Genomic DNA, 16,316 nt, shown 5'->3' on the forward strand with positions numbered 1-16,316 from the left:
AATGTCACAGTTTTTTTGAAGCTCTCCTTATGATGTTTCTTTCAGTGAGACAGCATTTTTGACTCCCACGTCACTGCACCACCCTAAAAAGGAGAGAGCATTCAGTGATGTGTCTGTTCCTTGGGTTTAAATGGCCCAGAAATGTACCATGGTGAGATCTGAGCTCTTTAGAGGCACACAGCAATAGTCAGCTAAGCAGTGCTGATTCACATCAGATAAATTTTGGAATGAAATGCACAAGGGTGAGATTTGCTCCCTGAGATTCTGTGTTCCTTCCCACACCCTCACAGTCAAGTACAGCACATGGATTGCTAGAGAACAAGCTGTACTTATCAGAGGTCAACAGTGACATGTAAACTGGAGCTTCAGAAAAGACAGTAAGTAGAGAAAAATTAGAGTGAATATTCTTGTATTGTATTAAAAGAGAGGAACAAAAATAAAGATTGAAGAAGGCCATGTATGGAAAAAAAATGGAGAGGGAGCAGACTCCAGTGTGTCAACTTGGGTGGAAATCCCACATTTAATGTGAGATTTTGTTCTGAGTCAGGCTGAGCATAACAAGTATGAAATTGTCTATGAACCAAAATTAGAAAAAAGAAACCTGAGACTAAGCTGACAGTGGGATGCAGGGAATGCTGAAACATTTCATTCATGTTTCAGCATAATTTTTTGTTAATTCATGTTAGAAAACTGGTGCATCTTCATTGTAACACTTGTCGACACAAACAGCAGCAGCAACCACAACCTTCCATGCTATAAACATCAAAGGAGGAGCTTCCAAGGTTATTAAAAAGCCTAATACTTGTTAGCCTCCCTGGATAAGAAGTTAACGGAATAAGTTTTTCACAACAGATGTATTTTGTTTGACATAACATTTGTTTCCTTTCAAAGCCACTGTGAATAACATTTCCAGTTGCACACTTCCAAAGGCATGACTCACTTCATGGGATGGAATATGTCTATGGTAGATGTATTCTACAGCCACACTGGGCCTTCTAGGCTCCTTTGTAAGCCTCCCGATAGAGAAACAGACCCTTTAGGACACAGTCTCACCTGTTTTAAACCTCTCCTTTAGGATTATGTGAATTAGAGCCTGGAACTGTCTTTTTCCCCTTTTTCACCAAAAAATTGTATAAGGTGAGTAGGGATCAACCTAATTTCACCCAAATATTCTTGTTCATGGGGACAGTTGCTGTAGTATATTGTGGTAAAGAGTTCACTTCTCCAGATACCATATGCAAGCGAGAGAAAGGTTTAGGCATTGGAGTGAAGTCACAGAAGAATAATAGAATGCTCCAAAAATACAAAGGGCTTAGTTAGAAAGAAGTATGAGAGTGCCTAAATGTACACAAATGCAAAGTGGAGGGTGAATATGTTATATGCTTAATGATCACTTTAAATGTGAAAACAAACTGAGGGGCAGTAAAAATTAAGATTTTCCAGGGAAATAAAATAGAGAAGAGGTTGTGATAATAGGGGAAACGATTTTCTTATCAGGTGATCTGTGTAGTCTGGGGACCAGTTTTCAAGAGAAGCAGTAGCCCCAGAATTTGAGTAATTTCATACCGGAGCTTGGAAATGCACAATAGAGATTATTCCTGTCTGGGAAGAGAATGAAAAGAGGGTCTACTGATCTCATCCAGCCCTCACTTCATTCAGCAGGAATCTTTTCCACTGACCAAAGCAGGATTTGGATCAGACCCTTTTTAACCTACCATGTTGATGTCTGCCTAAAAAAAAAGTCTTAGGAAGAGACATGAACTAGAGCCCAAGTATGACACTAAGAGCGGCTTTTTTGGGCTGCTGTAAGGAAAAAGGCAAGTCTCAGAAAATTATGAAGCAGGCAGCTGGCAAATCAGAGGAACTGTTTTACAGCTGCAAGCTGAGTCAATCTCTAAAATGTCTTTACGGAATTAAATGACATTAAGCTCGGTGTCAGTAATTCCCTTAAAACTGTGAGCAAACACTTCTCGAACAGCAGATCTAAGGGCAGCGTCATCGCTTGGCAGCTTTTGCTTTTGCCACAGCGGGGCTTTGCTCTCCAGCTAACTCTATTTTTACACACAATATTTGAAAGACGTTTTGCTATGGTTAACAAAACATAGCTACATTTTATATCTGATTCAAAGGAAACCAATAATAATAGAAGTGGGGTAACATTTTTGTGTATGCCTGGCTGATTCCCTTTGTTTTGAACCTACCTAACGGCAAACCTCACTTCATTCTACACTGCTCTAATTAATTTGACAGGACTGGAAACTTGCTCTTCCTGTTCACACTTATTATTCATCTCTTCAGAATGCCCTGTAGGGAGTATGAAGCACAATAAAGCAGTATTTACCAAATCCCTCAATGCTAAATACACCTTTTAAGCTGACTCTGCACAATGCCAGCAGTGAGAAGATCTGACTAAAGGGCAGCCAAAGAAAAACAACATTTTCCAGAGCATCGTCTCTTTACACATGGCTAGCAGGGCTTAGGCAAGGAAACTACGTCTTTTTACCCCACTTCAAATTCTACAGTAGGCTCTGGGGATCCCAGCTTAGTCCTACTGTATCTGAAAGCTTTGCTGTAGCCAAAGCAAATGACAGAGTGATCATACTCAATGAGCTCTGATGTTAGTTCACAAGAGCCACTGAGTAATTTCATACAGGCGTATCTTTTAACCTTTCATCACCCAAATTAGAAACATCATAACACAACATAAAACACATCTGAAAAATCCATCAGAGACAGGAATTCAGAAAAAGGCAAGTAGAAATAAGCGTTTTGAGATTTAGGTGTTTTGAGAAAACACTGACATTGAATGTTAGATTTCCTTTTTTAAAATTCTCAATGCAGAAAGGGACCTTTTACAAACACACAAGGTGATCAAGGAATTTAAAAAGTGAAACATGCTTATTTGCACACACTAGGGAAGTAACTCAGACATTTCATATTTTAAAAGTGAAAGATCAATGAAAGAGATTTTCAGCAGTAAGTTACCAGTTGGGTCCTCGAATCTAATAATGAGCTCCCTTTGCACTTTATGCCACTGTAAATCTCACTTTACATGAAGCTAAAGGTTAAGTTTTCAGAGCACCTGAGAAAATTTCTACATGGCATAGGGCAGCACTGTGTACAAATACCCACATCAGTCCTAAAGGAACTAACTCGAGTACCAAATGGGACAGAATCACTGTAGCAGAGCAGTTGTTCCAGCTTTCTGCTCTTAACCTCCAAATATTTCTTCATGTGGCATCCACCAGAGTTAGATGCCACAGTGTGCAAGTCACTGTTTTTGACGAGGACTTACTTTTGAAGAGGCGTGGAGAAGCAGATGGGCATTCAATGGGATTCTTCAAGGCACATGTTAAAATGGAAACTAAAGTAACTACACTTAGATGTTTCTGAAAATGAAACACTTTAAACTCCTGAAAAAAATCAGATAACTAAATACCTGACCTGCTTCTGAAAAATTTATGTTGATTAATTTTTCCTAGTTCCTGAACCTGCTTGTTCATATTTCATGGAAAAGCATGGACACCATCACACACAGGCTTCTTATTCCCTTTAGTCTTTGCTTTTCTTCGTTTATCCACTTGTTCACCTGTGGAAAATTTAAACACCATTCCTTTCACAGTCACGGACCTCATACACTGATGTTACACTGTTCATCTTTAGGCAAAGCTTAATGAAGACAAACAGGAGACTCCCATCAGTTCAGCTTGGTTTTGGATCAGATCCGAACAGAGAGGAGTTGGGCTCGTTGAATTGCAGATAGAGTAACAGCTCAACTCCTTCAGGCGTAACTCCTCTCTGAATTGTTGTAGAGGGAAACCCACTCTAAACAGATTGAATCTGGAAAAAAACCTTGGATAATTGGGAGTAGAATGGGTCCATTGACTTCAAGCGGAGCTACTGCATGAATAAAAGGTGGGCTGGCATTGACTTTTGCTGGGTTACATATGAAAGATGGTTCTTCAAACTAATTAATCCTTGAAAAGATCAGCTGACCCCATCTCATTGTTAGCAATACATTTTTAATTATTCATTTTAGTCAAGCATCATTTGAACACAAGTCAATTTGCAATTTCATTAGAGTACAGAAAAGGCCTGGGGTCTATTCCCAGTAAAAAAGAAAAAAATCTCTGGCAAAATTTCATAAAAGATGTTAATCCTCTAATTAATTTTATGTATCAAGCAAGAATTAATGTGTCCTGCTATTTAAGCAGAAGTCATCTTGCCAAGAAATGCATTTTGTCATACCTTCCCCTCCAGGAAAACCTCTTTACAAGCTTTGTGGCAAAACACCCTGGCAACTAATGACTAGCTTTGAAGCAACATTCACAGACCATTTGCTTTGATGACATTTGGAGCTTTTTTCTCCCCCCCACTACTCATTCCAAAGTCTATTGTAAGTGCAGAGCTCTCACTGCACTGCTTTTGAAAACTAATCAATAAAGTAAGATTTGTCAGGTTGCATCTGAGGAGTATCACATCTTTTAACTCCCTTCTTGGTTGAGCTGCTGTACACATTTTTAAACTAAACCTTATGAACAGATTTGAGTATGTTATACATACTATATTCACAGGCACACAAGTGTGACGCCTTTCTTTTTCTCTCTTATATTAACTTCAAAAGCTTAAAACTTCTGCCAGTTAACCTTCCGTAAAACTGACATTATATGGTCATCATACATAATCAAGTGATGGATTGCATGCCAAAAAGACACAAAGAGCAAATGTTTACCCTTGTTATAACTATGACAATTACAGTATTGCAAAAATGGAAAAAAAATTACTTCACTCCATGCTAAAGAACTCCAAAGAAAACATATCCATGTTAGTAAATACTGAAACGAATTTTGAATACCACACTAGCATCAGCATAAATCCTAGAGTGAGGCAATCTGTACTCACAGAAATGAATCGAGATCAAAATGTGGGCCACAGAGTTTCATCTTTATTCTAACTTTTGACTTTTCTTAATCAATGCTAAAATCTTTAGGTCCGTTTTCTCATTTCAATGGCTTTGTGTTATGTGTCTCAACCGTACCTCATCTAATTTAATAAGATGCAAGCTAAGGAAGTACTTAAGTTACTTATCAAGGGTTTCAGATGACACATTATTATTGTACTCAAAAGTCAATATTTGCTAATCATGTTAGTAGAGGAACTGATCCAGGGCTACAATTCTTGAATTGCTAAGGCATTTAAGATTAATTAAACCTGTCTTCTCCTCACTCGACATATACACACAAAGCACAACACCCCCAACCCCCACCCCCACATCTCTTCTGAAATGGACAAGTCCGTGTCTCCATAAAGAAAACCTGTCTAGTCCACAGCTATGGGATGAAAACCTCTTAATTTTCTCAGCTTTCTACCTCCACTGTTGGGATGGTCATTCAGAGCCTGACTTCAGGTGCCGGGGCAGGTCATGTTCAGCACCTTGAGATAGTGCCCTTCTCTTTGACACCGGTACGACATCAAACCAGGCTGTTGTATTCTACTTGTGATCTTTGCACAAGACTGTGGTTGAAATCAGGGGAGAGCTGCATGCTGAGCAAAAGCAGAGCCAATCTGGCAGTGTGACACAGGTAGAAAAAGCCTTCTTTTTGCTCATCTTGTTTCAACTGGGATTGTTCATCCAGCAGTCTCACACGTTAAAGGTTCTGCAGTGCTGAGCAGATCTTATTCCAAATAGTGGCAGAAGAGCAGTGAGTTTACACCTTGCTATCTATTCTAATTTTCATTTTATCACACATAATGGGAACAGTTAAAAACTGATCTTTCTTTCTCTCTTTCAAAACTGTTGTTGAATTTGGTGTATACACCATGAAAAGATTTAGTGTATTTCCTAGGGCTTGGTGCAGTGTAAGCAAGTAATGTGCAAGCTTCCACATGCAGACTTACCAGGGCATGGTCAGGCTGGATTTCCAACCCTTCTGCTGCAACAGCTTCAGTGTCCCATCAGCTGAGTGTACCGTCAGCTGCTCAGAGGCCATGTCAGTGTCTGGACCTGTGCATTCAATTAGCAATGTGATGACTTCCTGATAGGATCATATATTTGTTCAGAGCCTGGCTTAGAAGGAGGTACACATCTGCCTTGAAGCAGGAATCTCTTGGTGGATGAAATGTGGCTTACCTGCTACCCAGAAAATATTACTGTAGTTTGTGTATTATTGTGGTTTTCTCTTGCTTGACTTTAAGTAATTACTATACTCGTCTAAACAGAGTGGATTAAGTGTTTATATAAGAATAATAGAGCAGAGTGGAGATTTGCAATCAGACACATTAGGAGAGTTTCTGATCTACATAAAACTTGTGCAAACCAGGAGGATGGGTATATCTATACCAGATTAGCCCAGATTTACACTCATAAATGGGATAGTAGTGTTGGAAGCTACTATCTGATTCAACTATCAACTATTCAACTATCTGAAGGTCTGATTCAACAGAGTCACTTGTAAAATTGGTGTTTTGCAAAGGCTTATAAAGGGGGAAGTGTTCACTGTTATCAGGAGACTGAACTAAAACTGTGTATGAAATCATACAGTGACTGCATGGGGCTTGATAAAGACATGTAGAGCATCGACAGGCACATTAAAAAAGTAACTGTTTTGAGTACTGTGGTATCCAGCCTGCACACATTTCAGAGCAGCACATTATTAAGTATAATATTCAGATGGATATTTTGCCAAATCAAAACGATGCATTCTGTTTAACATTCCAACTAGTGTTAAACTATTAATCTAAATGTGCTAATAGTGGCTGTCATGTAAGTTGAGCATCTGAAAGCCTCTCAAGAGTAATGCCCTATCCTCAAGTAATTTCTTTTTCATATTAATTCAGTAAAAAATATAAGATAATTTACTCTTTAAAGTGGTTCCCACTCCCCCCTTTTTTAAATTAAACATTATTTTATGCATGTCTTTTAACTTACTAATTTATTAATTTAGCCCTGCCACACACAGGTTGAGTTACTGTTTTCTTTATTTATTTGTCTTTAGATCAATCATAGTGCTATTTTTAGTGTGCTTTTGACATGTTCAAAATCTCAACTTTTTCTATCTGTGCACATCTATTTGCCTCGGTAAATTGTTAGTGAATATCACACTTACCTTTACTGGTCTATGCAGACTCAATTTGATAATCTTAGCTCTTCTTCCAGTGGAGCATATATCTGTGTCACAAATGTCATCTTTGAAACTGGCACTAATTGGCATTCATGTTGGAATTCTCAATGGAATGGCCACAGACACAAGGTAAAAATTTGGCTCTGTTGAAGGCAACAGGAGTTTTGTCATTGACTTTAATAGGGTCAGGACTTCTTCCAGAGACTGAACTGCCTCTCATACAGATGTTCAGCCTGAGATGGGAGATTCAAATCCTCTGTGTTTGCTCATGACTAACAAAATGTCATTTTCTGCTAACCTTTGTCCTCCCTCTGCCAGAATCTGGTCCTTTTATTTTTTTTTTTTTTTTAAGAAGAGAGTGAATAAGATAAGACCTCCAGCTTCCTCTTGCATTGTCTTCCTCAAATTCCAGTTCCCTTCCCTCTCTTTATACTTGATATAATATCTCTCCAGGCACAGTGCAAATTCTCTGCCTTCTGTTATCTCTTGATTCTTCAGTTCTTGCATATTTTTAACCACTTTGTTTTCTTAGCAACTCTACCTTCAAAGATGCTCTTGCTCTTGAAAAAATGAAATTCCTTTAATTCACTCTATCCTTCTAACAACCCACTGTTTTCCTCGTGTCTGCCTCCATTTTCTCAGAAGCTGTTGTTGCTTGCCATTACTAAGAAGCTTCTCAGTCTCTGGTAAGAGAATCGACGCTTCTCCAGGTTCTGTACTTGGCTTCATCTGAAGGCAATCTTTGTCCTTTTCTTCACTGATCCTTCCCTCCCAACACCTGGCTTCTGTAATCTGCTCTCATTTCAGTTTGTTTTGGATATGCACCTTCATTGACAGCTCCTTTATTTTTTGTGTCTCTGTTTGCCTCTTGCTCTCCCCATTGCCTCACAGAGGTGTCTGTGTCAGAATCCTTGAGGCACTTGCTTTTCCATGACAGTTATTCTCCTCTGCACATCTGCACTTTCACAGTCATTCGCCTCTGTACATCCTGCTGTCACTTACATCATGGCTTGACTTCCTAAGGTTAGTTATTTACCACTCCTTCCTGATTTTCAGATCCTCATCTCCTCTATCAGTCCTGTAACACTTGCTGTTTCCTGAGTTGTCTCCTAGACCATCTTTTCTCTTATCTTGCTGGCCCTTCTGCCGTCGATTGTCTTCTCTATCGTAGTGGCAATCATGATTTTTTTTCATCAACACAAGCTAAAAATGTTATGATCATCTCTGTTATTGATGGATGATGTCAGCAAGATCTCCCCCCTTCCTCTCCTTCCATCTAAAGTACTGCTTGCCAATACTGCCTTGTCTCCACCAACCATCATCTTCCTTGATTATCTACTGCCTGCTATAAGAAATGCAAGCCATTAAAAAATTCTATGAAATCTACTGCTTGAGGATCTGCTGCCATTTATCTTCCACTCAATTTATTCAACTGCTTCTCCCATTCTTCTCTTTTACAGACTTCCTCTCTCCCCTTTTTCCTTTCTGTGTTTTCTTCTCTGTTGTTCCATAGAGTAGGAAGCATTTTTTTTGTTGTCATCCCTGAGCAATTTTTTTCTTTTGCTTCCTGAAATCTTTTTAGAACTCATCTCTCAACTTTGAACTGTGCCTTTCAGTCAAGCAGAGGCTTTAATGCACTGGAAGACAAAAACTGTGATACTGGCCAGAGGCCTGTTACTGTAATGTCTCCTCATGCCCAGGTACAGCCCCAGTGAAGTCACTGTTGCCCACATCACCTGGAGATGGTACAGAGCACAGATTGGTACTCATGTTTGAAACTCATGAACTACATGTTCAGTACTATCTCAGTGTGCTACAATAGAATTCTTCTGTTAAGAACATAGAATAGTCAGTATGCTGAGAAATGAAATGACTGCATTTCTCATGTAGTGGGAAAAAAAAGAGCAAATGGCAAATGACTTGAAGCCTAGAGCAAAGCTGAAAGCTGCAAATTCTACAACTGCTCTTATCTTGCATTGAAACACACTGGCTACTCTTTTGAAAGTTTTTAATTAACAGTTAGGACAGGAGTTCTTGGTACACTCAATTACTTGTTGGGACTTGGAAAGCATTGCTACACAGAATTTTTACTGGGTGAGTGTTCAAGACTAAGGCTATGTAGGAATTAGCATGAAGTTATCTTGGTTTTACAGAGCAGGGTGATTTTTTTGCATAGGTTTTTATTTTATTCTGCAAAGTTTCCCCTGCCAACCCAAAAGGAGTGCTAGAGGAGTGCAACAACTAAGCTCCCCATGACAGAAATAACAAAATACTGCAGTGTGTGGACCATTAAGTGAGATATCATAAAGATTCCCTTTGATACAGGAAGAGAATGATGCCACATAGTACGAGGCAAAACATTTAATTCTTTAGGGTCATGAACTAGAGGCTCTGTAGCCCTTGACTCAAGAGTCCAGATGTACTGTGCACAAGTGAGTCATTTTCCAGTTCATACAAGGCCACCCTTGATATTATGAACTTCAGACCAATATATTCTATGTTCTTCAAATTACTCTCTTTTTGTGTCAGGACCATGATACAGTTTGGACAAAGTCTAGAGATGAAGGTTTTAAGTGGTGAGTTCCAGAAAAATGAGCGGAAGAATCCAGAATTCAGTCTCCAGATCCACGTCACAACCTTTGTGATAATTAAAACTCCTCCAGTACAGGAAATCAGATTAAATTAAATGCTTTGAGCCACTGCATGACCTCTGTATTCCGCCTTCCTTGTCACGCAATCCATATATTATGCTGAACCATTTTTCTTTACAACATGATAGGAAAGGTTTTCCTTTGGGAATACTTCAGTTCTGAGCCAGCTTTGACCTCTGACTCAGAGATCAATGCTTCTCCACAGTTTGGAAAATCTGAAGGTGACCACCATCCCTTCACTGTGTCCCTGTGACATGAAATCTTTCTTTTCCTTTCCCACACCTGTCTGTGTGCTGACAGCAGGACCAGCTGGCTGTCCCTTGGCAGTCAGGCCTAGGCCTGCCCTCTCCATCACAAAATGGATTTGAATACATTTACATGATTTACATGATTCAGTTCAAGTGCCCAGGATTAGCTCAGTTGGTCAGAGCATGGTGTTAATAATGCCAAGGTTGTGGGTTTGATCCCTGTATGGGCCATTCATTTAAGAACAGGATTTGATGATCCTTGTGGGTCCCTTTAAACTCAGAATATTCAGTGATTCTGTGAAGGTAATTACTGCAAATTCCTGGCCTCTGAGCCAGTCAGGGCTAATCAAGCCTCATGACCCCTTCAGCACAGCACTGGATGGCCCTGCAGTACTGTGCTTACCTAGGAATACTGAAAATCTGTGTGGGTTACCAAGTGCTGTGTGAGTTATACAGCTGCAAGTAAATTTTCCCAGACATTTAGAATACACCTTAGAAAAAGGAACTTAAGGCATCTCTGTTACCAAGTGGACCATTGCAAACAACTATCTCGGCCAGCGAAAGGTGAAGCACACCTGTGGGGCTGGAGTAAGAAGCCACAGGTTTACCACTGAGCTCAAAAAAAAGTTTTCATATTTCTGTAGTAAAAGGACATTTTATGTATCAGAAGTCGACTTTCTGTGCACAAATCTTCTGGTTGTGTAAAGTGGACCCAGCTCCACAGAGGAGCTGTGACAATTTACACCAGCTGAGGTGCTGCTCAGCATTTTTGGTTATGGATCTTATTTACTCATGGCTAGTTAGAGTTCCTGTGGAGCTTTTAACAGCACTGTGTGTGTGTAAATCTTGCTTTAGATGACTTTGGAGCAGTTAGGAGACAGCCTGCCTGTCTATAAAGTAGAAGCATCCTCGAGCATATGCCTGGAGTAAGGTTAAAATAGAATGGTGCCCCAGCAATATGAAATATAGCTATTATTACCTAAGTGAAGACCTACAAATAATGTGCACTAAAAAGTTGCCACACAGGATAATTAGGGGGTAAAAAGATGCCTTTGTGTTTTGGCATAGCCTATTTCATTTGTGTCTGTGTTTTTAAGCAGTTTCATCCCAGAACACACGTAGCTCCTCATCCACCACAGGGTGTTGTGCTAACTTACCTACTTTTTCTTCTAGAAATTGTTCAGTCAGGGAATGGCATCAACCATTTTATTGAATTAAGTTTGCTAAACAGTCAAATAGCAGCTTAAGGTATGCAAGACCTGGGGTACTGACATGGAGCAGCAGTTGTTACTCTTTGCAATAAAACAAGGTCAGTGTAAATGAGAATTTAGTTGTCCAGCTAGCTACTTTCTGTGTCTTCACTCAGGTAATTCACATGTCCCTGTGGTGGGATGCAGCTGTGCTGCAAAGGTTGGGTGGCATTTTCCCAGCAAGACCCTGAAACACAGACCTTTCAGAACACATTCCTCTCCTTGTAACACTGTCAGTGGTACCAGCAGAAAACCAAGGTAACAGTGAACAAGGAAACCATTACTTTGTAAACCTCCCTGAGCTCAGCCTGCACAAAGCCAGCAGTGAGTAGGAGGAAGGAAAGAGCTCAGTCTTGTGAGTCCTTATCAGCTGTCCACTTCTCTGGGGAAGCTGGTTCTGCAGAGCACATGGCATTTCAATGTGTTTTCCTGATGTTATGTGAATAAACCACATATTTCTAGGTAACACTAAAGGGGAAAACTAGGACCCCTGAAAAAATGTTTCTGTAGAATTTTTTAGCTTTAATGACACTAAATGACATCAAAACTTCCCAAGACCGTTCTTGCAAGTCATTTATACCATAAAACATAAAATTACAGTAAGTCTTCTTTAGTACTGTGGCTACTATTGTAATCAGTTTTGAAGAATGTACTCTATCAGTGGAAATATTTTGATTTAAGTTCCTGTTGAGGAGCAGTCTAAAACATATACTTCAAATTACACTTTAAAATAAGTCCCACGGTACGTCACTACAATGTATATGATACGCTGGCTCGGTGCAATAAATTCTTGTCCAATGCTGTCATTAAGTTGCAGTAAATATTGAAGCTACCTTCATTTTAAAATAATTTACTTCTCGATTTTAGCTGATAGATATTCTTGTATAGAAAATTAATAAAAATATGTACACATGTGTAAAACAGGGCAGAACTGCTGCCTTCAGCTGTTACTATCAAGCATCCTGGCTTCTATCAGCAGTATGGCAGCTGACTGACAACAACATGGAGAAAACAGTCATACAGAGGACTTCTCAGGGTGAGAATGAAAGGAATGAAAGTCCCAGGCCCTCTTCTATCTTCTGTCATTTCTAGCACCAAATTAATTATTAATTAATTGAAATACTTCCTGTGGATAACAAAAAATCAGATATGAAGGGTAGAAGAAACCATTTGTCATATGTGGTCAGGCCATCATGGGCACAACACTACCATGAAATGAAAAAGATGGAGAAATCCCACTGAGTAGACTGGGTGAGAAAAAAGTCAGCTCTTTAGAGTCTAAAGAATAATAGTATTTTTCAGAAGTTTGATGAAACTGGGTGAGATGATGGAGGAGAAAGTCTCAAAAAATCCTTGAATCTGCCAAAGAACTTATGTAGGCAATCAGTCTTAATAGAGAATCCATGGTAGATTCTCATGATATGGGACCCAACCAGAAAAGGTTTGAACTTACACCTTTTAGAAACTTTTAATTAGTCTGTAGAAAATCACGCTCAATTGTTTTCAGTGCTCACAAAACTACTTGTGTTTTTTCTGGAACCCTGGTGAATTGCTGAGATGACAAATATATGTCTTCCAAGAATCTCTCTCTCCCTTTCATGAATGCCTGAATATTTTCATTTCCCAAAGGTATACTTGTTTGACAGTTTTATACTTAACAGATGTTTTATGTAGATTTATTGGTGCCTCAGACTTTTCAAGAACATGAAAAAAGCGTCTGTCTTTACCTGGACTACACTGATCAACATTATCTTAAACCATTGTCAAATTTCTTTCCATTCACCTCCATAAGTCTTTCCACAGGCTGTCCTCCAAGTTTTCTTCGTATGTCTCTGGTTATCTATTACAGAACTGCCATTTGGTCAGACCCTTTTTAATATGTTACACTATCAAGATTTGACACTCGGGTGGAGTGTATTCAAAGTTTGCTTTGATTTCTACAAATTTTTCATCTGTGATGGGGAGCCTTTAAAAAAATTTAGGTCTGTGGGTTTCTATCTAGCACATATGAACTTGTTGTTCTGACTCCACACAGATCCTTTAGAAGCAGTCCAACTGCTCCTCCCCTCCACATCCAGAGATTACAGACTGCACAGTTTTAGCACATCAAACTTGGGATCCTGAAATATTAGGAGTGCATGACTTACTAAGTAGAAAATATCTGAGGTACAGATCTAACTAAAAATAAATGTAAATTTGAAACAGTAGATTGCTCCAATCTCCCACAAAGGAACAGGAGTCTGGTTGTTGTGGAAGCCTCAACAGGACAAGATTCCTAGTTAGAACTACACAGCACATCACATCAGACATTTTGGCATTACAGTTACAAAAGAAAAAGAGAAGAAAAGAGCCCTGAAGAGTTTCAAAAAAGTCCATATGAAATATGGATAGCAGGCTTCTCTGAAGAGCCTCTGTTGGCCTAGAGAGAAAATTGTGCAGAAAACAGGTCAGTGAGACTTCATTCCCAGCCCATAAACAAGCACAGTTTTCTTCTCCTTTCTTACTATTGGTTGGCAATCTGACATTGCAAAAAAGGAGAAAATCTTGAAATCTTTTGACACTGTATGTTAGATATTGAGGTTTTTGTTGGTTTGACTGTCACTTCTGATATGTGGTGTATATTGAAGTCACAGGTATAAGTAAGCATGCTGCAATTTCAGCAAGATGGAAAATAGAGTAAAATCATAGGGTCATTTATTTGTTGCTAATACCTATTCAAGTTCAATAAAGAAATAGCTATTGCAATTAATGTCTTCTTTTACAGCATTAGAGCATACAAAAACATCTATCCCTACTGTCCCTATCCAGGTACAGTATAGCCTAAAACAAGCAACCAAAAAGCCAGGAATTCAAATTTGTGAATTTTGAAGCACATTTCAAAATTTCGCTGTAGAACATGAGAGAGAACTTTTTCTAAAAATTATCCTTTGCAAGTGATTATTGGTGAAGGAAGTTGTGCTGTTTTTGGCTGGGCCAGTTAATTTTCTTCACAGTGGCTGATGTGAGGCTGTGTTTTGGATTTGTGCTAAACACATGGCTGTTAATGCAGAGATGTTTTTGTTTATGCTGAGCAGGTCTTAACGAGAGCCAAGGCCTTTTCTGCTTCTTGTACTGCCATGCTCGCAAGGAAGTCGGGGTTGCATGAGGAGACACAGCCAGGACAGGTGACCCCAACTGATCAAAGGGATATTCCAGACAATACTGACATCATGCTCAGTGTATAAAGTTGGGGGAAGAAGGAGGAAGTGGTAGAGCATTTGAAATGATAACATTTGTTTTCACAAGTCACTGTTAGGTGTACTGGGGGCCTGCTCTCCTGGAGATGCTGAATACCTGCCTGTTTATGGGAAGTAGTGAATTAATTCCTTGTTTTGCTTTGCTTTGCTTTCCCTATTAAACTCAGCCAGCAGTTTTCCAGCTTTTGCCTTTGTGATTCTCTCCCTTACCCTGCTGGTGGGGCAATGAGGGAGTGGCTGTCTGGGGCTTCGCTGCTGGCTAGGGTGAAACAACGACAGAAATGTCAACACTTCATTTACTGTTTCTGAACTCTTACTCATGGCTTGAAGAACGCATTTTTTCTATCCCTCATTATGTCCATTTTTTTTGCTTTCTGAAGGCCTCTAACACCCAAAGGTGCAGCTAAGTAGATATAGTGAATATCTACTGGGATATTCAAAACCAACTGCTCATTGAGCTCTTTGTCATACCCCTCTGAACCACCAATGTGACTCCCCATGAGTAACTTCCTAAGGTGCTTAAATATCCTTTGACACTTGGCCCTAGAGCTACAAAATATGCCTGATGTATGCTCAGCTTGAGGCACGTAAGCAATCCCCCCTGCTCAGCCAAAAGAAAGAATAATACCCCAAACCTAACTTGCCATGATCAGTTAGAATTCAGTATTTTGTTTGGATCTCTTCTGTTCACAGAGTGTGGTGGCAGTGTATGCAAAACTTCATTTTCATGTCTACACAGATCCTAATTTCCCAGTGTTAAAACTTAAATCAAGTTTTCCTTTAGGGAGTAAAGCTGCAAAGAGCAGACAACTTTCATTTAAATAGAAATCTATAAATCCTTTAGTGTTGACCTCTTTTAACCACATTATTTGAGGTAAAAGCTGTTACCTGTGGTCTTTAGAAGGTATGTGTAAATGCAACCTTTTCCCCAAAAAACTTTGAAAATGTCCATAATCAATAATATTTTTGATAAATGCTAGTGCTAAAGACAAGAACTACTTGTAATAATGAAATACATGGGCTTGATTCTTTATTCAACTGAGTCACCCCCTTACCTCCACTGCTTTAAGGAATTCAATAAAAGAGCAGGATCAGGCCCTTAATGGTCTGCCAGCTCCATACTGACATTATACCCAGACAACTGAAATTTATATCTAGTTCCATAAGAACAGTACATTAGATATCCTTAAATGTTTTAGGAGGCAGGACATTTCTGACTATTCTGACAAAACCACCAGTACACGTAGAAACCAGAGCTGTGAACAAATACTGCAGTTATGATTTACAGCACAATTGGCAGAGTCTTCCCAGCTTCATCTCTGATGGCTACTTACTCAGGCTGTCATTTTTAGCTCCACAGATTATATCTGCCTTGGCCTCTTCCACAAACACTGGATTCACTGGAGTGTGTTGCAGACAATACAGCTCTCAAACAATGAAGCATTTGTGTTCATTTTCTTCTATTTTATCTTAGGAATTCTACTATTTAGGTCACTATCTGTTGCTTCCAGCTATTCTTTCCTGAAAAATTGTAGCTCTTTTTAGGCTTAAGAAGATAAAATCAATGAATTCATCTATGTTATTCCTCTGGGTATAAAGGTCTAGATGTAATAAATGGTACACATAGTATAAGATTACATTGCTATTCCAGAACTGCAGCCCCAAGATTAATTGTGCCTTATAGGCCAAAATTTGAAGAGCTGCTGGGTGCTGGCCTCTCTGAAAATCAGATACAACTAACACAATAAAACCCCAGTATTACCAAATTTCTCAAATGCTTTAAATGTGATCCCTCCCTAGCATGAAGAGG

Source organism: Pyrgilauda ruficollis, unplaced genomic scaffold (assembly GCF_017590135.1).
Source record: "Pyrgilauda ruficollis isolate IOZ18807 unplaced genomic scaffold, ASM1759013v1 scaffold4, whole genome shotgun sequence".
Taxonomy (NCBI): domain Eukaryota; kingdom Metazoa; phylum Chordata; class Aves; order Passeriformes; family Passeridae; genus Pyrgilauda; species Pyrgilauda ruficollis.